General features: G+C 37.2%; 1 pseudogene; it reads right to left on the reverse strand.

Moving 5' to 3' along the window:
• The window catches only part of LOC107697957 (plexin-A1-like), a 255,116-nt pseudogene that overhangs the window by 40,467 nt on the left and 197,183 nt on the right, over positions 1–17,466 (reverse strand).

The following is a 17,466-nucleotide window of genomic DNA, read 5'->3' on the forward strand; positions in this document are numbered from 1 at the left end:
CAATCACGTACATACATGCTGCTCACATATTATTGTAGCCCAGTTTGTGCTGATTACAGTGTTATTAAACTTTAGACATTAAAATGTTTGTAAGAAACTGAAAAAAGCACAAATATCAGGGCATGTCAAAACTTTTCCAGGGCCCCAAAACACCCTCGGACCCCAGAGGGCTAAGATAGAAAGTAGAAAGATGACAGAAAATTATGACAAGGGTACTTTGACACAAAGTGGGCCAGTTTTGAACCCATGACTACCACATGAGCATCACAACACTATGTGTTGGAGCACATATGCTAACCACTACGAAAAAACAACAAGGTGAAGTGTATCTATTTTTAAAATGTTAAAATACCTTCTGGTGAGGATCGACATGTCTAGATCCAGTGTACAAATTATCTACAAATAATATTTTTCTGTGAGCAATTTTTGGGCTGCAATCGACTAAAGTCGATCATGTGAAACACCTAGCACATTTAGCCACATTTTAAACAAACCGCAAACCGTTTTGAAAGTGATTACAAAAATATCATTCCTCTGTGCCATTATATTTATAGTCGAGGTCTGAACATCCCTATTCTCCTAGAATTAGAACGATTATTAAAACTTTAGTTATTGTTACAGTTATCATCTTTGGTGTAAACAGGCATTAAATTTACAATATAGTTCAAAGAAATTTGATGTGTGCTTAATTTATTATTAATTTATTACAAGCTTGTTTCTTCCATGATTGCCTATTGCTCAATGTATTAGTGCACATAAACAAACCTCTAGGCCATGGTTCCAAAAATAAAATAAAAAATAAAAAAACATTCTAGTCAGGTTTCCATTCTATTCTGTAGTCACAATGTTGCAAATGATGGTCCATGTAACAGTTGCGTGGCCTACCTAGCAATGCTCCAGTCCGGGTCTATCTTCAGGATGGTGGGGTCCTCTGTGTAGTTAAACTTCACCTCGGGGTTCCTCAGCTCAGCAGAGTCTATGTCCACCATAACCGGAGTGCTTCCCACGTTCACGCCGGCCGGGGTCATGCACACGATCTCTTTAGAGCTCCGCCTACAGTCATGGAGGAAGCGCAGAGAAAGAGCAACTGAAGTGTTTACTGTAATTCTCATCAGATCATGTGCCGTGTAAGCATGTCATCACATTCATATTTCATCATGATACAGATTCTGTCCTCAGTAAGAGTTAAGTATGTTTGATGAAGCTCTATCATTTGTGTTAACAACCATATGGGTTTCACTTTGGCTCTGTTTTTCTCAGTCTGCTTCACTCTCTCCTCCTGTACTGTAATCTCCATGCACATCCCCCTTAGCACGTTGCCATGGGAACACTTTTCAAGATGCACACCCCAGAAATCCTCTGAAGACTGCACATATTTTGACAAGGTGGTTGTCACAAACAAACAAACAAAAAAATGATGGAAGAGTGCAAAGAGAGAGAGTTGTGGAGTGGATAACACAAATTTCCTCAAAGGTAAAATATACAGACATTCAACGGAATTAAGTGCAAAATGCAATCATTGATTTGGGATATTTTTTAGAGATTTTGCATTTTAAATATGTCATTTGGATTACAGACATGTAGAATAAATCTGAATATGAATTCGCTGGATATTATGAATGGAAGACACAAAACACACACGAAAAAGAAGCAGGGCATATGAAAGGGACGTTTCGGCTGAAAACGAAGATCTCATGGCTTTTGAAACCTGTTTGACAGTATTTCTTCTGAAGAACATGAAAGCAGATGTTTCACAAAATGTCCAAGCTGCCCTTTCCATGCAATGAAAGCGCAACAGGGACTACAGCTATCAAACAAGACTTTCAGTGAATAGTTAATTAAATTTTAGTCTGTTCCTCATATATTGTTTTTTTTGGGGGGCTTATAAAGACTTAGAACATAGTGCATATGTTGTATGTGCTCCTTTCATGATACTTTAAGGGAAGAGTCTGGACAAAAAAAAAGAAAAATCAATCATCATTTTCTCACCCTCATGTCATTCCAAAACTATATGACTTTCTTTCTTCATAAAAGATGAAACGTCTCTGTTTTCCCAACGTTCTTCAGAGAAGAAAAATTAATTAATTGTGGATTTTTGGGGCATGAAATCCCCTAGTCTCCATTCACTTTCACTGTGTTGAAGCCAACAGTGTGAACATTCTTCAAAACTTCTCCTTTTGTGTTTTATAGAAGAAAGATTGTCCTATAGGTTTAGAATGACATGTGGGTGGGTTAAACGATTACTTAATTTAAATTTCTGGGTAGACAATCCCTTGAATTGTGGCTTTTTGAGGAATGAACGGCCCTAATCTCCATCCATTTTAATTGCATTGAAGCGAGCAGCGTGAACGTTCTTCAAAACTTCTCCTTTTATGTTCCGCAGAAGAAAGGCTTGGAATGATGTGAGGGTGAATAAATGATGAGAGAACATTCATTTTTAACACCCTCGCACAATGGGTTAACAGGAAGTGCACTTTCTCTCTGAAGTGAACCCTGGCTCTGAGACCAGGTGTAGCTGACGTCTCAGTCAGCAAGAACCGCGGTAATCCTCATTCTCTCCCTCTTTCATGTCTGAGACTTGGCAGTGAGACAATGTTTTTATTCCCTGCTGCAATGCAGAGCGGTCTGGTGCTACAGATAGACAGGTGGACGGCAGGAACACTCATTCACTGTCCCCATCCACAAACGGAAGCGCACAATTGACCGGGACTGCCTGTGCCATAACGTGGCTGATGTTCTTGCCTTCAAAGTGTCTCTTTATGCTGTAGATACACACCGATGGTTAAAAAAAAACGGGCCTGGGCGTTTTGACTGACGGAATGACAGGTGGACGTGCTAAGGTGAGAAGCCAGAAGACAGCTTTTTGGAAGGATACAGATAAAGACAGAAGGAGACAACTTGGCAGACAGAGCGAGAGAGAGAAAAGGACCACATTAACAAGAAAGTAGAGACTGTACGTTGGCAAATGCTACACCAAAACAGCCAACAGGCTAACCATCAAAATGACTGACACAGAGCCTATAGAACATATAAAACAGTCAAACAAACGAACGGAAACTATATCACAGACAGAAACACAAAGTTACAAAGAAAGCCAGACAGATGGAGGGATAAAACGATAACAAGACAGACAGAAGGGCAGCCAAACAGACAACTGTATGCTTTTTTCATCGTTTGGGGCTTTTGCCTTATTATTAGACTCTGAAAGCTTGTTTCTGCTACGGAATAAAAAAAAGTGAAAAACGTAATTGAGACTTATCTCACAATTCTGACTTTTTTTTTCTAGCAATTGGAAGTTTATATTTCACAATTATGACTGTTCTTCTAAGAATTGTGAGCTTATGTCTCTCAGTTGTTCGTAATTGTTATAAACTAGTAATTGTGAGTTTACATCTTGCAATTCTGACTTTTTGCTCAGAATTTACAGTTACAAACTTGTAATTGAGAGTTTACATCTTACAATTCAGATTTTTTTCCCCCTCAGAATTCCAAGTTGAAATCTAGCAATTTTTACTTTTCTTCTCTAAATTCTGAGTTTACATCTTGAAATGCAGTTTGTTTGTTTTTTTCTCCACCACAGAATAAAAAATAGAAAAGGTAATTGCGACTTTTTTCTCAAAATTTTGAGTTTACATCTCACAATTCAGTGTTTCCTTCTCGGAATTGTGGGTTTCTATCTTGCAGTTGCGAGATATAAACTGCTAAACAATGGCACAAACTAAAAGATAAAGAAGAGCATTACTCACTTTTTAAAGTGACAAGAGTGAAGCCCAATGTTGACCACCACAGAGCTGCCAGCGTTGAGATGGTTTCCTTCAATGGTGATTCTGGTTCCTCCTGAAAGAGGTCCCTGAGCGGGCTGGATACGGGTGAAGTATGGCGTCTAAGGAAGAAAATTACATATTGAAGAAGCACATTGTTTGTTATTGTCATCTTATTTCATACATTATTAGTAAAAGCTATAAGGCCACAAACTCTATGCAAGTAGAACTTCATTCAGTACTGATACATACGTTCAATCTGGGGTTGGCAAGATTTTTAAACGTTTTTAAAAGAAGTCTCTTTTGTTCACCCATCATCACAATTTATAAAAAGTTTTCATTTTAATATATTTTTTAAATGTATTTTATTTCTGTAATGGCAAAGCTGATCAAAAGAACAGCATTCATTTGAAATAGAAATCTTTTGTCAATTTAATGCATCCTTGCTGAATAAAAGTAATATAAAGAGGGAAAAAAATTTAATTTGCATTTAAATTATTTAAAAGACATTTGGAATTATATGCATCCATTTTGCATTTAAATTATCTAAAAGACAGGAAGATCTGAATGTATCTGCAGGATTAAGTGTCTCCAGATCCTTAGACACTCACCACAAAGGTGAAAGCCCTGGGTGAGAGGGCTCTGTAGTCAGCCAGGCAGTCTCTCACGCACACCTCCACCTGGGCTTCCTGCACGCGGTATCCTGTGGCATCATTCAGCAGACACACAATCCTGTGGAAGAGAAAAAAACATTGGAATCCTCTTTAGGGTTTGTGATTAACAGCACTGCTGGAGGAAGGTGAATGGACGGATTTATATGATACAGTGCAAGTAAATATTTTTACTATAATTAATCTTTGTCTGATTTATTAGCCGGCCCAGACGTAATCTACAGACATTTTTATGCATTTTATACACTGATTTCTGCACAGCAAGGATTCTTAATTTAGATGTGGTAAAATATGGTAAATGGAACAACTGGACACTTATGCTGAAAGAATAATCAGCAACCAGAGCTAACAATGTATTAAAAATGCACTCTGTGGGTTGAGATTGACAGATTATACAGTGAAAAGTAAGAGTATTATAGACCTTATTCAGGTTAGACAATAGTAGAATCCACGGAACACACTGTATTTCTATTCCTCACAGCCTCGTTTTCATTTGTCAAATACTAAATATGGCGCTAATCAAGTCAAGCTTTATACAGTAGCGATTGTTTCAAAGCAGATTCACAGTATTAAAAATACTATATGTTTTACCCACCTTTCCGCACTAATGTATTCCTCTTCAATAGGAACACATGGTACTTTTCCCAGCCGAACGCCTGTCATAATGTCTCTAAACTGCAGACCCAGGTTCTCTCCGGTGATGGTGAGTCTGGTTCCGCCTTGCCGTGGTCCGGTCTCAGGAAACAGCTGTAAAATGAGCAAAATAGAGACAGTTTCACTGGAGATGGAGAAGGAGATTTAACTGACTATAATACAACAAACCACATTTTCATTTTGGACTTTTTGCCATGATGGTCAGAAGAGCAGAGAGCAGGACCAGGAAATGTATGAAAAGAAAGATACTCTGGACATTTTTTTTGCATTCTGATATCTGTAGACCATATAATGGATCTCTGGTAAGTGGACAGGTCTTGGCATTGAACCCTGTAGCTCCTTATAATCTTGCAGTTCCAACACAAACTCAGGCGCCTTGCATTTTAATGGAGACAAATCACCACTCGGCACAGGGGAGCAGAAGCCCTAATGCTGGGCTTGGTGAGACACCCCCCTCCAACCCCCCGCCATCCATCCTCTAATTGAAACTTATTACCCAGGCTCCCGGATCCACGCTTCAGAGCCGCATGGCACAAGGCAGTAGGATAATGTGATTTATTTAGCCGGATTATTCTCCGTAACAAGGACAGGTGTGGCATGACAAAACAAATATGGTGAATGATGTGCAGTGGTAACAGCAGGATGGTGACCTGTAACAGCCATCATGAGGTAATTACAGGTACTCTGTATGCCTGATCTCCCAACCACAAGGTCTCCACAGAAACCTGGAGCCGACCCTCAGCTGCATCACTGCCACAATGGCTGGGGGCCTAGAATGGAGCCTTGGGGGACCCCCTATGTGGAACATTATGTAGCACAGCAAACCATACATTCAACGAGTGTGAAATAAAAATATTTGCAATGAAATTCTGATTTTGTTTTTGGTAATGCCTCAGCCTCACTGAAGAATTTGAACTGGAATGGCAGGAAAAGAGATTCAACACAGTTTTCTGAGAAGTTTTTCACTTTGGTGCACTGCATTGCATAAAATAAAAAAATAAAATAGAGCAGAAGATTTAACTGACCATAAAACAGCAAACCAAATTAAAGAAAATTATAAAAAACTATATCAAAATATATATTTTTTTATTTTTGTCGAAAAAAAGAGACAAAATATTATTGCGGACTGATGTTCATGCCTCTACTACGCAAGCTTTCATGTATGTGGTTGCCAGATATCAAGAGTTCAAATCCCCAAATCAGAGCTTCTGTGTTAAATGGATACGTTTTCTGTCCAGTGTTTTGCTTAATTTTTTAAACCTGGCATGCATGCACACGTGCTACATTACGGAAGTGCCGACGATGATCTGAGAACACCGACAAACACGTAAGCTTAGCGATATCCATGTGAGATGTTCAGCTTAAATGAAAGTGTCATTCAGCCAGTCTCATGTTCTGTCATGAGATCTTGACTATTGTGTTTGCAATTGTGGTTGCTGAAAAAATACACTTACTCAACCGCTGTTGTTTTAATAGAGAAACATTATTGCGATTTGGAATTATTGGAATTACCATTAGGAATTTCACTGTTAAAATATTTTTTGTTTGTTTTTACCAGTTTTCATAATGTAGAGAGAGTGGATATCTAAGTCTTTGATATTAATTTATATAATAAATAGCCTATAATAAATCTGTACACTAGATGAGGTAAAATAAACCACGTGTATGAGTCCACATGATTTGTGCTTATTGGTGAAAGTGCAAATGTAAAAATAAATTTAGCAAATGACAACAATCATTGCGATTATAATTTAGAGCAATATATATATATCAGTTTAACCATTATACAGCATGACGAAAATGTGCCGAAAAGTTTGCATTGACTAAAACTAGACTAAAATGCTCAAACATTTAGTCGACTAAAACTTGAATAAACAAAAACAGGACAAGGTTGACTAAATATGATGATAATTAAAAAGCACATTTGACACAGGACTAAGACTAAATTAGAAATGGCTAACAAAATGAACACTAATTTCTTTGAAATTCAATTCACTTTAATTCCACATTCTTAAATTCAAAGTTGAAATGTGAGAGGCATTTTCAATTTAGTTCTGAATGGCATACAAACCTGTTGCATACATAACTGGCAAGAGCCAGCCATCTCAGATTGGCTTGGCTGACTACACGCAACTTCCTTATGCCTGGAACAAGGTAGGGAGTATTGATACAATGAGCACTTTTGAGAAAGAACAATTCACTAGATTCGCCGAATTCCATAAACAGCACAGGCTGATTGCTTCACATATTGATCAAAATACGCTGCAATGTGGAGCAGACTTAATGCAAGTCTGGCCTCGCAAAACTTCAGTAACCCCAGGAACTGGTCAGTCCAGTTATGATGCCTCAGACCGCACTGCAATGTCAATACAACAGCCTAAGAAGCTAAATAAATTCAAGCTGTGTTGATAGAGCATGTACTGTAGTACAGTAGTCTTGACCTGAAAATCACAGAATTTGGACTGAAGCCTGTCGCTCGGGATTACACTAAAATTAACCTACATTAGATGTCTTTTATTATGTTCAAAAAACAATTTATACGTTTCTAATTAAATCAGCCTTAGAGCGAAATGATAGATAAAAATAATCTCTCTCAACACAAGTGGGAGAACACTAATATACACACACGTTATCCCCCAGGACCTTGTTAAATTATACACAGTTAAGTAAATCTTGCTTCATTATCAGCTCTGGGTAACGATACATTTCAAAAAATATATGCAATTACTGAGATTAAAGTGCACCAGAATGCACAAAGTCTCCTGCCGATTTCCAGTGGCGAGATTATTACTGTTTATGTGTCGCATTCCCCCAACCCTCTGCCAATAGGTGGGAGGACAACAATGAAGGGAGAGTGGGAGGACTCAGAAAAGATGGCGGGTGAAAAGAATAGGGACAGACTGGGGCATCTGAAGACCCCCGTCTTGCAGATCCCATCCGCCCACAGGCCACTTGCACAGTGTGTGAGGCTTGATGCTTTCCTGATGTTGCGTTTGTCTGCTGTCTGTCTGTCGGTCTTTCCCTGATCTTCATCAGCAAGGTGGTCTTTCATCTTTTGGCAAACACAGAAAGGCAGCATGGTTAAAACCTTTCAAAAAACAGTTGGCGACAAATTGCGGTCGAATTCCACTGGTAGAAACATCTACTTGCGCTCTTCAGCCAGACACGCAACACAGTTCTGTCTGGCACCCCCTTTTCCGTACGTCTACGGCTGCATGCTTCCTGATGTAATTGAGGTTAAGTGTCTTTGCTTACGGGTACAACAGCTTCACTTGGGATTTCACCCAGAAAACCTCCTATTTATAGAGCCTCCACCAATCTGCTGAAGAATGGAAAAAACGCATCAAAGTTCTGCCATATCTGTCATTTCAGTTATGTAGCTTTCCGGGGCCCTAATTTGCTTCCTTTTTTCCCTATTTTCCCATCCAATATTGCTAGTTTGTAGCATATGTTCTCAAATCCCTCTCCCCCTAAGCCAATCTTAGAGCCTCGTATAGACCATAGAGTCAAAAATTGCCTTTTTGTACAGAGTGATGCCAATAAAGAATACAGCATAACGAAACAAGGAGGGAAAAGCAGTCTGTAATTGGTTTCAGAGGGGTTGTTTTACATGTAGCTTGGTGGCGTCCAATCATGGCCAGAATTGGATGGGCGGCAGCAGAAGTCCGTCTCCCTAAAGGAACGTGAGGCTTAAGACTATTTTCATTTGTTACCTACATGAGGAGAACACAAACCGAATCATCCAATCAGAGGCCTACCGCCTCTCGTTGCCTGTCTGACTTAATCTTGCTGCATGAAAAGAGATCTTGACTATTGTGTTTGCAATTGTGGTTGCTGAAAAAATACACTTACTCAACCGCTGTTGTTTTAATAGAGAAACATTATTGCGATTTGGAATTATTGGAATTACCATTAGGAATTTCACTGTTAAAATATTTTTTGTTTGTTTTTACCAGTTTTCATAATGTAGAGAGAGTGGATATCTAAGTCTTTGATATTAATTTATATAATAAATAGCCTATAATAAATCTGTACACTAGATGAGGTAAAATAAACCACGTGTATGAGTCCACATGATTTGTGCTTATTGGTGAAAGTGCAAATGTAAAAATAAATTTAGCAAATGACAACAATCATTGCGATTATAATTTAGAGCAATATATATATATCAGTTTAACCATTATACAGCATGACGAAAATGTGCCGAAAAGTTTGCATTGACTAAAACTAGACTAAAATGCTCAAACATTTAGTCGACTAAAACTTGAATAAACAAAAACAGGACAAGGTTGACTAAATATGATGATAATTAAAAAGCACATTTGACACAGGACTAAGACTAAATTAGAAATGGCTAACAAAATGAACACTAATTTCTTTGAAATTCAATTCACTTTAATTCCACATTCTTAAATTCAAAGTTGAAATGTGAGAGGCATTTTCAATTTAGTTCTGAATGGCATACAAACCTGTTGCATACATAACTGGCAAGAGCCAGCCATCTCAGATTGGCTTGGCTGACTACACGCAACTTCCTTATGCCTGGAACAAGGTAGGGAGTATTGATACAATGAGCACTTTTGAGAAAGAACAATTCACTAGATTCGCCGAATTCCATAAACAGCACAGGCTGATTGCTTCACATATTGATCAAAATACGCTGCAATGTGGAGCAGACTTAATGCAAGTCTGGCCTCGCAAAACTTCAGTAACCCCAGGAACTGGTCAGTCCAGTTATGATGCCTCAGACCGCACTGCAATGTCAATACAACAGCCTAAGAAGCTAAATAAATTCAAGCTGTGTTGATAGAGCATGTACTGTAGTACAGTAGTCTTGACCTGAAAATCACAGAATTTGGACTGAAGCCTGTCGCTCGGGATTACACTAAAATTAACCTACATTAGATGTCTTTTATTATGTTCAAAAAACAATTTATACGTTTCTAATTAAATCAGCCTTAGAGCGAAATGATAGATAAAAATAATCTCTCTCAACACAAGTGGGAGAACACTAATATACACACACGTTATCCCCCAGGACCTTGTTAAATTATACACAGTTAAGTAAATCTTGCTTCATTATCAGCTCTGGGTAACGATACATTTCAAAAAATATATGCAATTACTGAGATTAAAGTGCACCAGAATGCACAAAGTCTCCTGCCGATTTCCAGTGGCGAGATTATTACTGTTTATGTGTCGCATTCCCCCAACCCTCTGCCAATAGGTGGGAGGACAACAATGAAGGGAGAGTGGGAGGACTCAGAAAAGATGGCGGGTGAAAAGAATAGGGACAGACTGGGGCATCTGAAGACCCCCGTCTTGCAGATCCCATCCGCCCACAGGCCACTTGCACAGTGTGTGAGGCTTGATGCTTTCCTGATGTTGCGTTTGTCTGCTGTCTGTCTGTCGGTCTTTCCCTGATCTTCATCAGCAAGGTGGTCTTTCATCTTTTGGCAAACACAGAAAGGCAGCATGGTTAAAACCTTTCAAAAAACAGTTGGCGACAAATTGCGGTCGAATTCCACTGGTAGAAACATCTACTTGCGCTCTTCAGCCAGACACGCAACACAGTTCTGTCTGGCACCCCCTTTTCCGTACGTCTACGGCTGCATGCTTCCTGATGTAATTGAGGTTAAGTGTCTTTGCTTACGGGTACAACAGCTTCACTTGGGATTTCACCCAGAAAACCTCCTATTTATAGAGCCTCCACCAATCTGCTGAAGAATGGAAAAAACGCATCAAAGTTCTGCCATATCTGTCATTTCAGTTATGTAGCTTTCCGGGGCCCTAATTTGCTTCCTTTTTTCCCTATTTTCCCATCCAATATTGCTAGTTTGTAGCATATGTTCTCAAATCCCTCTCCCCCTAAGCCAATCTTAGAGCCTCGTATAGACCATAGAGTCAAAAATTGCCTTTTTGTACAGAGTGATGCCAATAAAGAATACAGCATAACGAAACAAGGAGGGAAAAGCAGTCTGTAATTGGTTTCAGAGGGGTTGTTTTACATGTAGCTTGGTGGCGTCCAATCATGGCCAGAATTGGATGGGCGGCAGCAGAAGTCCGTCTCCCAAAAGGAACGTGAGGCTTAAGACTATTTTAATTTGTTACCTACATGAGGAGAACGCAAACCAAATCATCCAATCAATGGCCTACCGCCTCCCATGCCTGTCTCACTTCATCTCGCTGCATGAAAAACAAGGCAGAACATCATGTATATTTTACATATTTCGGTGTCAAAGCTTATCAGAGCTGCTTACTGTTGACAAAGGTGCGATAAGGGTGTGTGTGTGTGTGATAGAGAGAGAAAATCCCAGATAAAGAAAAGGATGTTTGGTATAAGAAACCTTGCTGTTGCCTCCGGTTAGGTGCGCTTTCCTCTGCTGTAATTAGAAAAGGAGAAAATCTACACTCTGAGCAAGTTAATGCGATATTGATGCTGAAGTGAAGAGATGCATTTTGCAAAAAACTAGAGTTAAGGAGCAGTTTAGGAATTATTTTTCCCATGATTGTCAGGGTTTCTCTACTCGGCATATTGCGAAACTTACAATAACTGCCATTGAGGTGAATGGGAACGCTTACAGCTAGCTCTCTCCAGGTATTATAAACTTCTATGGTCCTTAGAATGAAAGAGCACAACTTTGACGTTAGCAGACAGCTTTAACTGAGACACTAAACAGCAGACAATAAGACAGATATAAAGCAAATTCAATTACTACTCATACCCACACTGCAAAAAATGCTTTTCTATCTTAGATTTTTTGTCTGGTTTCCAGCCAAAATATCTAAAAATTCTTAAATCAAGAAGAATTTTCTAGACAAGTAAAAATTATTGTCTTGTTTTCAGAAAAAACAAGTCGAATTTAAGCGAGTTTTTGCTTGAAACAAGCAAAATAATCTGCCAATGGGATAAGCAAAATAATCTTATTTCAAACAGAAAACAAGATTATTTTGCTTACCCCATTGGCAGATTATTTTGCTTGTTTCATTAAATTCGACTTGTTTTTTCTGAAAACAAGACAATAATTTTTACTTGTCTAGAAAATCCTTCTTGATTTAAGATTTTTTCAATATTTTGGCTGGAAACAAGACAAAAAATCTAAGCTAGAAAAGCATTTTTTGCAGTGCAGGGGTCTCTCTGAGGAGACAGAGACAGAAAATCCCAGTTTAATATTCCAAATTAAATTAGAAGCTTATCCACCGGCTAATATACTAAGTCACACGACTCTGATGTGAATGGAGGAGAAGCAAGGGAATGAGTGTGGTAGGAAAGGACAGACTGCAAGAAAAGGATAAAATATATAGGCATAGCATAATATTACTTGTTATGGAAAGTTAATGCTCTATCCTGGACCAATAAACAATTTTGCTGCTCACAGTTTCCAGTTTTGTTACCTTACCTTTACCTTTGTTTTGTTAACTTAATTTAATAAAGTAAATTGTTAATTGCAAAAAAGCTGAAATTATTATTATATAACTTATTTCAGTTAGTTGCCAGGACAACATTTAAACATTTAAGTTAAAGTACTAAAATTACTAACTGATCTAAAATAAATAAAATTATTTGAAATATACATTAAAAAAAAAATAAAGATGTCAAAAGCACACAACAAAATTACTATAAAGATATATTCTTAATAAAAATGAAATAAATTAAACAAAACAAAAAAGAAATTCAAAATATTAATAAAAACTTTAATAGTATTTAAATAATAATAAAATGTATGAAGTTCAGAGGGAATGAAAACCTTAGTATGCTAGGTAAACTAATGATGGTAAATCCCCACTGACTATTTAGTGGACGATTTGATTTGCATTGCTAAATATCAAATTATCATTCTCAAAATTTTAATTAAACCATTTATTGCTACAGTACCTAATTCTGTGCCAACTGGCTACTAACTCCCTTTTATTTACTCACCAAAGGCAATTTTACTCACATTTGGCGAGTGTTTATTTTGGACCTTGTTCACTACCCTTCAGTATTCCCTCTAATAACATCAGAGCTGTACCACAAATGCCTGTGAAGAAAGTACAGCCTGTGTTACTGTTTTACAGAGTATTGTTGGTCTGAACACATTAAATGCATTGTATTTCCGTCTTTCACAACTTCATTTTCATCACTGTAACTCTAAATCAAACATGGCGCCGTTGTCAATTATGTTTGGTCACAAGACATAGATAGAACATACAATGCTTAATGTCTTGTGTCTGAAGGCAACAAATATCTGTTCTGAGAGCTACTTTGGAGGGTAAAATCTGTCAATATCAACTAAAATGTAGTTTGTTCTTCACTATGGTTTGTCTTCAGAAGACTTCCGTCAGCTGATTCCGTGCGAGCTGAAAACAAGCGTACACCATTCCCTTTCTTTGTCTCTACCTCTTCCTTTTCTGTTTCTCCCTTCATTCAAGCTTTCAGCTCTGGTTATAGAGTGATAAGTAAGCAGAGAGACAGGCATGAGCTAGCGGATTAGCAACTGTGCCACTGGCAATTACCCAGTATCAGGGGCTAATCTTACTGAGAGACACCGCTGTCTCTCAGACTGCCAGCTGCCAGCACTGGCACACTGCAGTATATTAGCATCAATACACCGCTGCACAGCAATAAAAGCACAGCGAGAGATCTGTTTGGCACGGCCACTGTAGGAAACTTAAAATGGAGGTCTATTGTTTCTTTTCTTAGATGAAGAGCATCTGTGTTATAAAAACGGAGAAATAGTACACCATCGTTAGCATACAGGAAGTAAACGAATGGCTTCTGTGAATAGACTTTTATAATGAGACGTGAAGAGGGAAACAACACAAATTTGTTAAAAATCCTTTTATGATAAACCTACTGAATTGATATGTGACACTGACAAACAGTGGTGTTTAGCAAATATGACACTAAACCTGGCATGAGAGTCTTCAACATCTGACGTACAATGAGGCACTTATAGTGGAAGTAAATGGGGCCAAATCATACAAGTTTAAAAACTTAATTATATTATAAAATTAAATAGTTTCAATTAAATAGCCACAGGACAAAAACAATATACAAAAATATGCTGACTAAACCTTTCTGTGTGAAGTTACACTGACGTTTTTTGAAAGAAAAAGCAATTTTATTCAGCAAGGATGTATTGAAATGATCAAAAGCGACATTAAAGACATTTATAGTGTAAGATTTATATTTCAAATAAATGCTGTTCTTTTGAACTTTCTATTCATCAGAGAATCCTGAAAAGAATGCATCACAGTTTTCACAAAAAAAATATTAAGCAGCAAAACTTTTTCAACATTGATAATAAAATGAAATGTTTCCTGAGCAGCAAATCAGCATATTAAAATGATTTCTGAAGGATCATGTGACACTGAAGAGTGGAGTAATGATGCTGAAAATTGCAATAATATTTCACAATATTACTATACTCTATTTCTGATCAAATAAAAGCAGCCTTGGTGAGAAAAAGAGAGTTTAAAAAAAAAAATCTTTAACATCTGAACAGTAGTGTTAAGTGCTAAAATTATTTTTATAGAAGCTTTGCATTTCTGCCTCAGCCTTAGTGGTGTTTTTTTTTTTGTGGTAATCAACATTATTACACTATTATTACACTAATGCAGATGACTGAGCTTATTTTGTATTGAACGTATATTTCATATAATTGTATTTAATATTTTATTTCTTTAAATTCCATTGTTTTTTAACAAAACCACAATGGTGCTTCAAAGAACCCAGGAAGACTTGAGGTTTCCTCTAACAGACACCTAAAACTTAAACACTGATCTAAAGAACCTATAAATGTAAAAATATTCTTTACAAGAACCATAAAGCTTCTCAAAAACTTATACAGTGAAAAATGTACTTGATAGGTTCTTTGCTGAACATAAGATGCAAAGCACCATCGAAGAACCTTCATTTTCAACACTGCTCTGCAAAATACAACACTTGTTAAATGCTCACACAATAAAAAAGTGTGTTTGACAGCCTTGTAAATACTGAATGTGTTAAATGGGAACGGGTGCTACCTTGTTGATTTTGGGGTGTGCGCAGCGACTGTTTCCTGCACTGGGGTGCATCCAGATGCTCTCTGGAGGAGCGCACTCCTGTCTCAGCGAACACTTCTTCTCCTGCACGCACCAGCCGCAGTCGAACCGAGGATCCGCTTTCAAACACATCCCACAGCTGTCCCGCATGGCGTAACACTTGTACAGGTGCGCTGCCGAGAGAAAAAGAGAGATAAAGACAGGGATAAATAAGCACACAGAGCAGAGGACAAAACCTGCGACCACACATCAGATGAATTTTATATTTATGTGCTAAGTTGCTTGGCAACCATAAACCATCTATAGTTGAGCTAATGAACTTCCCGACTGAAGAAGTGTTTATTGTCATTATTAGACTTAATAAATGTGATTATTTTTAAACACCAGTGTCTTTTTCATATTGCTGTTGCCACTGTTTTAGGCGTGAGTTACAGTGATTCACCTGCATCTCACAATAAGCCAACATACATCCTTTACTGTGGTAAAATCAAGCAAAACCTTAGTGGCTTATTCATTTAATGAACAGAAAAAGCAGCACCAAGGTAAAGAGATGGTATCAGATGGTATCTTATGTAATACAAATGTTTTCATAAAACAAAATTATATATAATACTAACATGGCAATTTGAGCAAATAAAAAAGCAACTAAAACCAGTCTATGCTGCTTGGCTGGTCTTAAATGGTTTAATCTGGATGTAGCTGGTATACGCCGGTTGTCCAGATGGTGTCCAAGCCTGACTAGCTAAAGAAGTGGTAAAAACCCTTCTAAAGCCAGCCTACTAAACCAGCTATGACCAGGCTAGAAGACCAGCTAACCAGCTTAGGTTAGTTTAAGAGGTTTTTTAAGTAGTGAAATGCATAAAAATTAGCATAACAATTTGAGAACCATGTAAACACTATATAGTATGGTATTTATATGGTATTCCAAGGTATATCAAAGACTACTATGATTCACATCCAAATAGTACCATGGTACCTTTTTATTTGAAGCTGAATGCATGTACTTGAGTACCTGAAGTTGAACAAATGAGTTCATCCACACAACCATCACCTATTACTGCTAATAATCCAAACTGCAAAACTAAAAATGAGAGCACAGACACATTATTCTACATTTTTTATCTAATTGTTTAACTAGTTCCCTTTAACTGTGAACTGACAGAAAGTGTGATTAAAAATTGGATGATGTATGAAACAAAGGTATCACCTCAGCTACAGCTAACAATTAGCGAATTACAGATGTTAAATTCCCACTGTAAAGAGAAAGATGGCAGATTTTTCGTGGGCCTATGGCGCTTCAGGGGACTGGGTGAATGTTCTGTTGGCTGGGCGTCTTAGACTGCTACCGGACTTCAAAAGAGACAGTGTATCCATCCGTCTCAGCCTCATGCTAATCAGATTAGCCACGGCTAAGCTTAAAAGTAGCGCTGCGCTAATTAAACTGAACCAAATGAATGATTTAATTACATTAACATTTCCACTTTACAGCAGGGCAAAGCTGGGGGTTTTTTTCTCTTGCAGTTGGATACATTTATTGTGCTATAAAGACGATGCTGAGAGAGAGAGAGAGAGAGAGAGAGAGAGAGAGAGAGAGAGAGAGAGAGAGAGAGAAATACGGGCCAAATATATCTCAAAATCCTGAAAACGACAGTTTGCATAGTTTGAAAGTTGCAAAAGATATTAAGTCTAGTTTTCAAAAAATATATTTTGAATTCATTTTTAACCATATTTTTTTGTTGTTCTATGCATTTTTGAAGAACAAAACTAAGAAATATTTTTTCTGGATTATTTGTTTTATGATTGTGAGTGTCTAATGAAATCACCAAATAAAACTTTAACAATTTAATCAGTCTTTTAAAATCAGATGAAAATATTACAAATTTACAACAAAACATTTTCAGGCAAGGTGCTGCACAACTTTAAAAAACAATAATACTGCAACGGTTTCTAATTAAATTAAAACATAAAACTTTTTAAAAACTTTTTTTTAACAATTTATTAAATATTTTAAAAGTAAACAAATATAACAATTAAAACCAAGCATTTTATTTTTTGTCAAATAAGGGGCTTTTATTATCAATGTTGAAAACAGTCGTGCTGCTTCATATTTTTGAGAAATTATTCTGATTACATTTTTCAGGATTCTTTGATAAATATAAAGTTCAAAAGAACAACATTTTTAGAAACATTAGAAACAGATTATCTATGTATTTACTGTCACTTTTGATCAATTTAATGCATCCTTGTTGAACAAATCTTGCTGAGGTTTGGGTCTTTTAACTCACTCAGATAGATAGATAGATAGATAGATAGATAGATAGATAGATAGATAGATAGATAGATAGATAGAAAGA

Source organism: Sinocyclocheilus anshuiensis, unplaced genomic scaffold (genome assembly GCF_001515605.1).
Source record: "Sinocyclocheilus anshuiensis isolate Anshui unplaced genomic scaffold, SAMN03320099.WGS_v1.1 scaffold78, whole genome shotgun sequence".
Classification (NCBI taxonomy): domain Eukaryota; kingdom Metazoa; phylum Chordata; class Actinopteri; order Cypriniformes; family Cyprinidae; genus Sinocyclocheilus; species Sinocyclocheilus anshuiensis.